This window comes from Zingiber officinale, chromosome 6A, assembly GCF_018446385.1.
Source record: "Zingiber officinale cultivar Zhangliang chromosome 6A, Zo_v1.1, whole genome shotgun sequence".
Lineage (NCBI taxonomy): Eukaryota > Viridiplantae > Streptophyta > Magnoliopsida > Zingiberales > Zingiberaceae > Zingiber > Zingiber officinale.
The window spans coordinates 110,919,305-110,932,146 of NC_055997.1; the positions used below are offsets into that span (position 1 = coordinate 110,919,305).

General features: G+C 39.7%; 1 non-coding gene across 1 annotated transcript; it reads left to right on the forward strand.

Moving 5' to 3' along the window:
• The first annotated feature begins 6,574 nt into the window (after nucleotides 1-6,574).
• Nucleotides 6,575-6,648, forward strand: TRNAV-CAC. Its single transcript has one exon. It is a non-coding gene; the product is annotated as a tRNA-Val (tRNA).
• Nucleotides 6,649-12,842: the final 6,194 nt, after the last annotated feature.

Here is a 12,842-nt window from a genome sequence, read left to right on the forward strand (position 1 = left end):
TGGTCCAGGCGCCTGGGTAAGTTGCAACGTGGAACACCCTGGGTAGGTGCTTGCCCAGGCACCCGGGCGGTCCGGACGCCTGGAGTTGCTCTAGGTGCCTGTACAAGGGAAATTTTATTTTCACACTGAGTTGGAGCGTAACGACTAGCTAGCCCACGTCAGTAGTCTAGGCGTCCGGAGGGGGTCCGGGCCCCGGAGGTGGATAAACTTTGAGGATGAAGTTTTGACGAGGGCTCGCCACATCAGCATAGTCCAAGCACCCAGGAGGGGATCTAGGCGACTGGATGGGGCTATAAAAGGAGGCTTTGATCAGCAACTTCAATACAACATTTGCTACAATTTTCGTTTTTGCGCGCTGCTATGAGAAGACTCCAACGATCCTGAAAAGCTGCTTCGAAAATCGAGGATTAAGGATTTTATAGTTTGTATACTCAAATATTCGAACTGATAATGATTGCCGAACGAAAATACTCAACGAGTGCTGGCCTTGGAGTAAGAGTCGTCGAAAGCTCCGAACCAAGTAAAACTATTTGTATTAGCGTTTGTATTTTTGTGATTCTTTTCCACTGTATATGATGGAGGATTGGTGGCCGGCTAGAAAAGGGTTGAATAGACGGTGCCCCCTAATGATTCACTTCTTACGTATTTGTTAGTGCGCAAGCGGAAATACAACAATACAAACACAAATATGAAAGCTAAAGACAAAGAAGAAATGCAAACCAATACACGTCGATGTAACGTGGTTCGGAGATTAGGGCTCCTACTCTACGGCTGTCCGTAAGATGGGCAATCCCTATCCGTTTGTGGATTAGCCCCCGGTAAACTCCAGCTATCTCAAGCCTCCTTGTGGGTGGAGAAATCTCACCACAAAACTCACCAAGACCTCTTAGATTACACAAGTACTTGAGAACTCTTGTGCTATTAATTAGGTTTTAACCAAGTCTAATTTCATCACCTTGGCCGGCCATCCCAAGCTCCTTCTTATAGAGCTTGGAAGAAAATAGCCCTGCTGTTTTACCGTTACTAGTCGACTGATCCTTGCACCAGTCGACTAGTGCCAGCTTAACGACTCTCTCAACGGCTCTCTACCAATCAACTGGTCTATGGACCAGTCGACTGATCCCAGCCATTTCGATCACAGAACCTCTCTATGCTCACCACCAGTCTGCTGATCCCAGTACCAGTCGACTGGTACAACCCTATACCTAGGGTTCCCCATCCTGAGTACATTTCTCTCGACACTCGGACCCTCACAACTCACTTGACTCTTCTTCGCAACTTTGACCTCTTGCCTTCAAGCTTACTTCCTTTAGCTCTCGCCCCTCGGATGCATCCAAGCCCGCAGCTCGTCCCAATGCCATCCTTCGAATATGCCTTGAAGTTTCTTCCCTCGGCTCTTGCCTTCAAGCCTTCTTCCTTTGGCTCTCGTCCCTCAGATGCATTCAAGCCCATGGCTTGTCTCAATGTCATCCTTTGCGTATGCTTTGAAGTGTGCTTCGCTTGGCTCTTGTCCTGGTAATCCTAACTTAAATCCTTTGTCCAAACATCAAAGCATGATCACACCGGACCATTAGGATTGTTCCAACAGTATATTCTTATGACTTTCGAAAAAACGACGAACGCAATTCACCCCCCTTCTAGCATCTTAACGATCCAATAGGAAAGTCCTAATAAGTAAAGCCATACAGTTGGAAAGTTTTAGTGAGTGAAGCTAGGCAGTGGAAAAGTCCTAGTGAGTGGTGTCGGATAGTGGGAAAGTCTTGATAAGTGAAGTCATACCGTAAGAAAGTCCTGGTGAGTGAAGCAGACAGTTGGAAAATCCTGGTGAGCGAAGCCAGACAGTTGGAAAGTACTGTTGAACGAAGTCAGGTAGTTGGAAGGTCTTAGTGAGTGAAGCTAGACAATAAGGAAACCCTAGCGGGTGAAGCTAGGTGGGAAAGTCCTTGTGAGTTAAGCTAGATACTGGAAAATCTAGGTGGGTCAAAGGTTAACCGAACACCTAGTGATAGGAATTTCAAGTAGGTCATGGAAGACCAGACACTTGGCACGAGAAGAAAAATCTAGTTGGGTCAAAGGTTGATCAGACACCTAGTGTTTGGAAATCCAAGTGGGTCATGGAGGACCAGACACTTGGCACTAGGAGAAAAGTTGAAGTGAGTCAAACGATTGATCGAACACTTGGTAAAGAAGTCCCAACAGATCACGGTTGATTGAATATTGGGCAAGGAAACCCTAGACTTGGATTAACAAGTTAGGGTTGGGCAATCTATTGACCCTAAACTAATCGATTAGGTAATCGATTAGGAGGTTCTTGCGAGAACACAGAAAGGGCCCGAATCGATTGGTCAATCAATTGGGCCGAGCCTAATCGATTGGATCAATTGATTAGGGCTAGGAGATTCATGAAAACAATAGCTGAATCGATTGGCCAATCGATTCAGCCACTTCTAATTGATTTGGTCAATCGATTTGGCATTGTTTTATCACGAGGAGAGGGAATCGATTGAGACAATCGATCATGACTTTTTAATCGATTAGGTTAATCAATTAAGACCTTTTGTGAGCGAACAGAGAGTTGCGTAATCGATTAAAACTCTCTGAATTGATTGGGATGAATCACTAATTGATTATATTCGAAAAAAAGTCATTCTAATAGGTGTTGGATGGTCGGATGATATGACAATTGATTAGAAAAAAGTTGAATTGATTGAGAGGCGTCACAGAACCCTTGAAAATGGTTTTCGTGGACATTTAAAAGCAGAACTCTCACGCTCACAGTTTCTCAACCATACATGGCAAGTTCTTAGAGACCTAGAGTGAAGTGCTGGTGCATTTCCAAGTTGATCAAGAGGTGGTTTCAAGCAAGAAGAGAGTAAGCTAGGGTTTCATTGTTGTAATATTGTAAGATTTCATTTGTATTGGCTTCTCATCCTCTTCTTCTTATATTTCATTGTGTGTGAGCTTGTACGAGGTTTTTTCGCCCCCGGATTATTTCCGAGAAGGAGGTCTTTTATAGTGTATGTGTGAGAAATGGTCAGATCCTTGGATTAGTCACTTCAAGGAAGTCGATACTAAGTAAATCCTTGTGTCCGCATTGGAGAATCTTCGCTTGAAGTTTTCCATTGCAAGATCATCTTCATCGAAGCAAGCGAGCTATTCACCCCCCCTCTCCCCTCCTAACTCCCCTTGGTTCCAACAAATGATATCAGAGTGAGGTCATTCTTCACAGAACTCATCGTCGGAAAAGGCAACAAGCTAGAGGAAGAAGAAAAAGTTGAAGCAATAAAGTCAACAAGTCAAAGATTATCATCAAGAAAGCTCAACTCCAAGATGGATTTCCAAGATGGACTCGGATATGATACTAGAGTGCCTCCATCATTCATATCGATAAGATTCGATCTTTGAAAATCAAGGATTGAAAATTTCTTAATGATGGAGATACACTACAAAAAAAACACCCATATAGATGCGGGTTTTTTACTTTCAAGAGCGACTTTCAACCACTTCTACATTTTTACCACCGGTTACAAAAACACTCCTTTTTTTGCCGCTCCTATATCCTATAGAAGTGGTTTTCACAACCATTGATACAAGTTAGAAAACCGCTCTTATTATTCTTTATAGGTACAGTTTGAAATCAATCTTACATGTTGTGCATATAATAACGGTTTCAAACTGTTTCTATAGCTATAAATTTAGAAGCAGTTCAAACCGCTCCTTTAAATATAAGAACAATTTTAAACCACTCAAATATACCTTGGATATAAGAGCGATTTCGAAATAGTTTTCAACTGCTTCTACAAATCATGAATATTCAAGTGGTTGCAAACCACTTCTAAAACTAGGAATTTAAGAATGATTGTGAATCACTCTTGAAGTCATTAAATATAGAAATAATTTTGAATTAATCTTGATGCCAAGCATATTGGCTTCTCAAAAGTAATGGTTTTAGAAGCATTTTAAAACCATTGGTGAAATCGATGATGAAATTATAAATTTGGAGCTATTTTCAATTGATCCTGAACATAAAACTATATTAAGTCATTCATAAAACAAGACATATAAAAATGTGTTTTTTTAGTCATGGATTTAAAGTAGTTTACAAATGTCCGAGAATTCCATCAGAGGCATTTGTTCATATGAGAAAAAAAACATAATCATATTCAAAACATATTACAACATCCTACCCTCACAGCTCTCATAACATTTGATTCAACTCTTCTTTATAGAGAAGAGGCATGCCTAATTAATCATCGAAACCATATAGAGTCCTTCCTTGCCTCTTCAACGCATAGACGACGTCCATGACATTGACGATCTTCCTCCGAGCGTGCTTTGTAGGTCACGAAATCATGGATCACGTTCTTAAGGAAGATCTTGAGGACTCCGTGAGTCTCTTCATAGATGAGCCCACTGATGCGCTTGACGCAACCCCTCCTAGCTAGACGCCAAATCGACAGCTTAGTGATGCCTTGGATATTGTCACAGAGCATTTTGTAGTGGCGCTCTGCCCTTGCCCAACACCTTATCGCCCTTCCCTCTTCCAGACATCGTTGCAAAATCGAGCAGTCGATCTACAAATTCTTGCACAAATTCGAAGTGATTTTTGAACAATCAAATGAGGATCCGAAGCCAGAAATTAGAGAAGGGTCGATCGAGTGAAGGATTACGCAGGAGATTCTCACCTAAAGAACGCGAGATCTGCGAAGCTTAGAGGAGTAGATGGAGATAGATCGGGCGCAAGTGGGACTTAATAGCGACATCATCTTGTGACATAGAGCTGCTGTGGAACAACATAAATTCATACCGTTAGTCGATGTGAAATGGATAGTGGATAATGTGTGAATGTAAATCACATGAATAGTTGAGGCGACAACAAAATATATAAAATTTATATGAAAAATCAATTAAAAATTCCCACATATAAATAATATTTTTATTATAATTTTTAGTTGATTAATTGAATTTGAATGAAAGACAAATAATAGAAATATAGAAATATTTATAACTATGTTAAGTATTAAATAATTTATCAATAATATAAATATCAAAATATTTAAAGCTATGTTAAGTATTAAATAATTGGTATTGTTTGATTAATTGATTAAAAAATTTTAGAGATATGTTAAAGAGAGGAAATTAGGAAAAATGAAAGTGGTCGAAGTGATAGAGATATTTATGTAATAAAAAAAAGATTTTATAAATAAATATGAGATGATTTAACTTAAAGTAATACTAGTGTTTCTTTGCATGCGTTGTATGTATATATGGTAATTTTTTTATATAAGTACTCTTATTAAAAAAATAAAAAATTAAAATAAAATTTATTTATTTTTCTTATTTTTAATAAGTTTTTCAAAAAAAAATATTTTTATTTAATTTTTAGTCAGAGATAAAGATAATAAAGATCTTGAGTTAGCAATAGTCATATGATTAAGATAACTCTATTGTATAAACAAATAAATAAATAAATATTTTAGGATATTTTTATAAGAAATAGAAGTATTTTAGGATCAATAGGAACAGTTTGATAACTGTTCTTAGAAGTTAAAGCAATAGAAGAACAAGTTAAAGCAATAGAAAAGAATAGTGGCAAGCGTTTGACATAAAACTACTGTTAAAATTATCCAATATTTACAATTTCAAGATATTTTTTAATAGTTGTATCATTAAGAATGATTTACATTAGTAATTTATTCAAATTGATGTTAATGTTATTCAATAAGAGCGGTTGCAAAATCGTTCTGAAAAGGTAAGACAATAGAAATGGTTTAACTCAAACAAATTATATTGTTCAATTTTCAAGAGCAGTATTAAAATCATCTTAAGAAACTGCTTCTATATAGGTGTTTTTTTTATAGTGATAGAGCAATGATTTATTCTAATGAAAGGTTTTCAAGCTCTAACAAATAACAAAGAAAAGATTCACAAGAAGAGTAAATGGTGCGAGAAGAAAATCAAGAGATGCTAGGTAAATTATAAAGTGACCAAATTATTGATCAATTTATTATCAAGTAATATTTTGAGACAAATTGGAGATTATGAAGATGTCAAACAACTTTAGAGCAAATTGGTGAAGCTCTATGAAGTCATTCCCAATTGAGAGGAACGACAAAGGCAAAAAGAGATTTTTTTTGTTTCATCTATATGAGCATTCGAAGGTCGAGAGATGCTTAATTTCGAGAATGAAGATAAAGATGTATCCATCTCAAAAATTGAGAGAGAGGATATATCATTAGTACCAAAGTAAGAAGAAATCTCTACCTATATTGAACTAAAATAGAGTTTATATAATAACAAGAACAAGTTGAACACCACCGCTGCCTATTTTCTGCACTTTTCTTATCAACCATTTGCAAACCAAATATAAAACGCACTTTTCCTATGACTCGAGCAACTTATTGGAATCAAACTGAAAGTGTAGTTACTAGTTGAGGTTAATAAAGCTCACAAGTCAAATTTGCTCAGTCCTGTAGCAAATCACGATCTGAACCGATGAGATGAATTCAGGTCAATCTCAGGTAAATTAATTATTAATACATTTAAAATAATATTGATCCTGAATCAAAACATTGTCTGGGTGTTGTAGTTGGTTATCACGTTAGTCTCACACACTAAAGGTCCCCAGTTCGAACCTGGGCTCAGACACTTCTAACTTCTTAAAATTCCTTGTCCTTTTTTATTCTGCACGATATATTAATATAACGTTTGTGATCTTACCACTATATTGTTATCACCTATTATTATTTATTTTTTCAAAAAAGAATACTTTGTTTTTTTTCAAAAAGATAATAGGAGGTGTCTTTTTCACTTTTACCTTTATAAATCAAATTACTGTAAGGTAATACAGATTTCCCATTCTTACCTGATTAATTCCAGTGGCCCTATCAAGATTTTTCCTCAACTCGCCAGATGAATCGAGAAGGGTAAATGGATCCTAGCAGGTAGTTAGTACCATAAATAATTCGAACGGTAACGTATCATGCTTGAAATTCAAACTCTCATTTAATAGGGCACCTCAGATTTATAAAAAAATTATAGAATTAAAAAAATTGAATAAAAAATTTTGAATTTTAGAGCTTTTTAATTTAAGAGCAGTCGTAAAATCTTTTTTATCTTGAAATTAATATAACATGTATGACTACGTGTTATAAATTTGATAAAAAAAATTTATTTAGAACCCTAACGTACTAGAAATATTTTAATAAAATTTTATAATATTGATACAATATATGTTGGTGTAATTATCCTTATGTCAAAGTTGACCAATTTATCTCAAACTTGAGTTTTGATATTTAACATAAATAAATATTATAGGTATAATTGTCCATTAGGGAAAATGTTAGTGCAAGTCTCATCTGGTCAAAGGTTGACCAGTTTGAAATGAGAGCGTAGTCAAGTAGGTTAAGGTTGATCGGATATTTAACTGGGAAAATTCTAACTGGAGGTTAGACAAAGACAAGACTAACGAGATGGTTAGCAAAAGAAGAAAAATAAAGTGGCTCAATATTGACCAGACACTTGGTGTAAAAAGTCCTGATGAGTGAAGCTGAACAGTGAGGAAAGTCCTTGTAAGTGGAACTAGGAAGATGGAAAGTCTCGGTTAGTGAAACCATACAGTTGGAAATGTTGGTACAGATTGTACTAATAATAAGATTTTAATGTATAATAAATAGGTTAAAATTAGATGTGTTATTTGTCTAACCCTTTACCAAGTATGCAGGACTTGATGGGTCTAGAGGATTGAAACACCAGGCTAAAGTTCAACTAGGTTGATGGCTGGCAGGAAATCCAGATTGGTTGAGATCTGCAAAAGGAAGTTCAGTTGGGTTAACAATTGGCTGAAGTCCAGATTGTTGAGATATGATAGGAAGTTCTGGTGGGTCAAGGGGCCTGGCATCAAGGAAGTCTATAAATGGTAAGTGAGATAAGTCACCGGAGGAAAGAGATCTAATAAGGAGAGTCCCAATTAGACTATAGGCACAGTTCAACTTAGAGTCATTTAGAAAGTTTAAGCTGAGATCATGACTAGATCCTAGTCTTGGTAAGACAGGATCTAAGTCATAAATTGACTTAGTTCTTAATATGCTAACTTTATTTTGCAGGACAGTTTTTGTTTGCTTGGACTAACTCTTTGTTGCAGGAAAGAAGGTCTGGATGTTCGAAAGGGATCAGGGGTGCCCGAGTAAGTTGCGACAAGGATCGCTTTGGGCGGGTGCCTAACCAAGTACTCGGGAGGTTCGGGCACCCTAAGTTGCTCCAGGCGCCCGGACAAGAGAAATTTTATCTTCGCACTGAGTTGGAGTGTAACAACTGGCCAGCCCACGTCAGAGGTCTAGGCGCCTGGAGGGGGTCCGGACTCCCAGAGGTGGATAAACTTTGAGGATGAAGTTTCATTGATGGCTCGCCACGTCAACACAATCCAAGCACCTAGGAGATGATCCAAGCGCCCGGATGGGGCTATAAATGGAGGCTTAGACCAGTAGCTTCAGTACAACATTTGCAATAACTTTCGTTCTTGTTTGCTGCTCTGAGAAGGCTCCGACGATCTTGGAAAGCTAATCTGACAATCGACAATTAAGAAACTCTGTTTATACTTTCTTCTTATCGGCAACCTTTTATTTTACAGTTTGTGCACTCAAATATTCAAACTGATAGTTGTAAGTGTTGGATCGAAAACGCTAAAGGGGAGGGGGGGGGTGAATAGCGCTCATGGTTTTAACTTAATGTATTCGGAAAACAGATCGACTAATGCAGCGGAATAAGAACACAAACACACAAAAAGACCCAAGTATTTTTACTTGGTTCGGAGCCTTAGGCAACTCCTACTCCAAGGTTCACGCTCCTTGAGCGTTTACTTTGGGCAACAACTATTATAGTGCAAAAGAATACAATTGAATTTTACAATTAGTGCATAAAAAGCTATACCGACAACACTAAATGGAAAGCTTGCAGCTTCGGGTCGTCGGGGACTTGTCGTAGCTTAACCGGGTCGTCTCTTGAGCAGCACACGAAGAATGGATCACTTAGAATTTGATGAATCAAGCTGCTGGTCGAATACCCCATATAAAGCCTGCTGAGGGCGCCCTCAATCCCCTTGAGGGCGCCTCCAAGCGCCGAGTTAGCCGCGCGGATGGGCGTTGAAGAAGTCATCGCTGGTCCACTTGAGGGCGCCTTCAACCTCCTTGAAGGTGTCTTTAATGCCGTCCGAGGCGCCTCAAGCTTCCATGAGGGCGCTTCCAGCTTCACTGCACACGCTTCTTCTGCCTTGTACCCGAGGCGCCTTCAAGCTCCATGAGGGCGCCTCGGGTACTGTTCATCCGAGACATAAGGTGCTCTTTTGTCCCTGCAAAATGGGTTAGTCCATAAAACAACTATATATCATGCAAGACAAAGTTAGCACATTATAAACATAATAACAGAAGATATTTTGATAGTCTCCAGATTGTCCGGTTCTGATTTCAGATTTCCCACCAGAAACCCTAGGTCGAACAGACGCCTACTGTTCCCTCTTCCGGGGAACACATCCTTACCTACTCCACTCAGGAGAGCATACCTGATGTCAGTCCGGTCCTCCAGACCGACTAGACTTTTCACCTTGGGTTACCACCCTCTTGGATTTTCCGCTACCTAGGGTTACCTCCCCCTAGGACCTAAGGTTACCCCCCCTTAGGATTTCCACCACCTAGGGTTACCAGCCCCTAGGACCTAAAGTTGCCACCCCCTAGGGCCTAAAGTTGCCACCCCTTAGGGTTTTCCTCCACCTAGGATTATCACCCCCTAGGACCTAAAGTTGCCGCCCTTTAGGGTTTTCCTCCACCTAGGGTTACCACCTCTAGGTTTTCCACCTTCCTAACAGCAGTTAGAACTTTCCTAAAAAACCTCATTCACACATGTTAGATAACAATTAACCTTAACTTCGAATCCCTTTGCCATTATCAAAACTTGGGTTCGATCGTCGGATGCTTCCGCACCAACAGTAAGTAGCCCCAAGGTAATTTTGATATGATCAACCAAGTCAGGTTAGGTCTTGTTGATATTTATCCCCTATATCTAAGTGTATAGGAACTTAGGAGCACAGGAAGTCGAACAAAAGACACAGCTAGCGAGAAGGACGACACGGAAGAGAGCCGACGGGCTCGGTGCGTTTGAGGGGCGAGGTGCTGCGGAAGAGTACGTGGGTGGACGAGAAGGAGGCGCGCGGCGTTTCCGAGGGACAAGAAGTCGAAGCGGAAGATTGCTCGAAAGCCGGAAGTTGGCTTCAGGTGAGCCCTATTCCTGATGGCTGAGATCGCCCAAGCGAGCATGGAAGATCCGGATCAATGCGAGCGGGACTGGAGCAGAAAATCCTGACCAAAAAGTCAACTAAAAGTTGACTTTCTATTCCGGGTGACCGAAACCCTTCCGGCCGCATGAAACCCTTCCAGACACCTGAAACTGCAATGCCCAAAAATTCTCAAATTAATTTTAGAAATATTCTATTATTTTTCTGAAATTTTAGAATATTTTTATGGAATTTTTAGAGTAGCAGAAGTAGCAAAACTAAATAAAAATGTAAAATAGCCTAAGCGGGAATCGAACCTGAGACCTATGAACTCTATGACATATAAGGTGATTCTAGTAACCAAGGGGCCCAGCAGGGGTGTGCTGAAAGAAGAGGAGAACAATTATATTTAAGATTTAGTTGGGTGGTATTAATTACTTAATATAAATAGGGAATTAAGAGAGGAGTTATTATTTTCTAAACGACAACTCTCTTTTCCCCTCACCCTCACACGCCGCCCTCTCTTCTCCCGCACCCTCTCGGCACGCCAACTCCAAGGAAACCTAGGGTTCCACCCTAGGGTCGTAGGAGCACCTTCCGGCGACATTTCGGATACGAGGACACTCCTCTCCGTGAGAAGAACGCATAGACGTGAGAGGATCGCCGAAGAGATCATCTTCTCCGGAAACCTAGCGATCAGATTCGTAAGAAAACTAGCGCAGGATGTAAGTAACCCCTCACCTGCAGTATAAGTAGCTAATTGTATGTTTTTATGCCCTTAGTTCGCATTTATGTCTCAGTTTAGACATATGCAGAATTAGAGCACACCAAGTGCTCGATAAAATGCCTAGGATAGTTAAATGCTACAGTGAGCATTTTAATAGCTCAGTTAAATGCCCTAGATGCATTTTAATTAGCAAATATAGCCTTGCTTCAGTGATATAGGACTACGGTCCAATGGGTGGGCACCCATAGTCGCCTCTAGGTTCAGATAACCTAGCTCTAAGTTCAAATAACCTAGTAAAAGCAAGATATGACAAATCAGTTTATAAACAGTATTTTACTTTATCAGTGGCACTGTACTGGACTTCAGTTGTCCTTGGGTTGGGCTCTCATAGTCGTCCCTAGGTTTAGATAACCTAGTACCCTATTAGATTCGGGACTTGCTACCTCGGGCCTAGTTAGGGATGCGCGTACAACAAGTACAGTTGTCAGACCCATCAGCAGCATGTTTAGTATTTTTATCTATTTATGAAAATAGTTTTCAAACTTCACAACCAGATACCTGAATACAGCTTAGCTTCAGTTTAGCTTTCCTTATAACACATAGCCTAGCTTATGTATCGATTTAGTTAGCTTGTTGATACACTGAGTAGCCTTTTGTTCAGTAATTGTTTAGCATGATCTAATTGTCCATATGCCATGTTTTAGCATCTTCAGCATGTATTTTAAATAACATCTTTTGAAAGCATGATCTTATCGAATGCATGTTTTGTGAGGTAGATAGTTTCTTACTAAGCTCCCAGGCTTATAGTTTCATTTTCCTTATACTGCAGATAAAGGCAAAGGAAAGATGAATTAGTGGAGGCTGGAGGACAATGCAATAAAGATATATGTGGGAAGGAACTTGGAATAAAGATTTTTTTGGGAACTAGCACACCTTCAAACTTAACATTTCCTTATGTTGTTACTTTTCTGTAGTTAGGATGTTAGGTGTCTTGAATTATGAAAGTTATGCTTAGATTGCTTATTGTTTGGATGTTAGATAGCTAACCATGAGTAATGTCATGTCTAGTAGTATTGTTTCATAGTTTAGTCGGATTTCTGAAGTTTCTATACGAGGTCAGGTCTGATTTTTACAGAAATCAGAAACTCAATCGATCAGCCGATCGATTGAGCAGTCCTCAATCGATCAGCCGAACAATTGGAAGAAGTCCCCGCGTACAGAACGCCAATGAGTCGATCAGCTGATCGATTGAGGAGCCCTCGATCGATCAGCCGATCGATCGAAACGCGATCTGCCACGTACAGAGAGCTGATAAGTCGATCAACTGATCGATCGACTATGGATCGATCAGCCGATCGATCGGGAAATTGCTCCCGCGAATAGAGAGCGTCTGAATCAATCTCTGGATCGATTGGCCGGACTGGATCGATCAGCTAATCGATCTAGACGGGACCTCCGTGCACAGTAGCACGCTGAATCGATCATTGGATCGATCAAATGACTCCAATCGATCAGCTGATCGATTGGAATGTCTGATGTCAGCCAGAAGCTTCTATCTTCAGGTTTTTGATTAGATGGCAAGTTGGCTTCATCTCTTAGTAGGGGTACAACCTTAGAATTGTATTATGAATATAGATTTTAGATTTTGTGGCAAATAGCATAGAGTTTTAAATTAGTTCAGTTTTCCGCACCTTATAGTGAGGTTTAGCACAACGATTGTAACCCCCGGCCTTACAACATAGTCAGTAGGAGGCGGGTCGTTACAGAAACCCTTCTAGGCGCCCGAAACCAAAAATTATCCGGAGTGTGACGTGGCACATCCCGTTGTGACAGGGATAAAAATTATCCCCT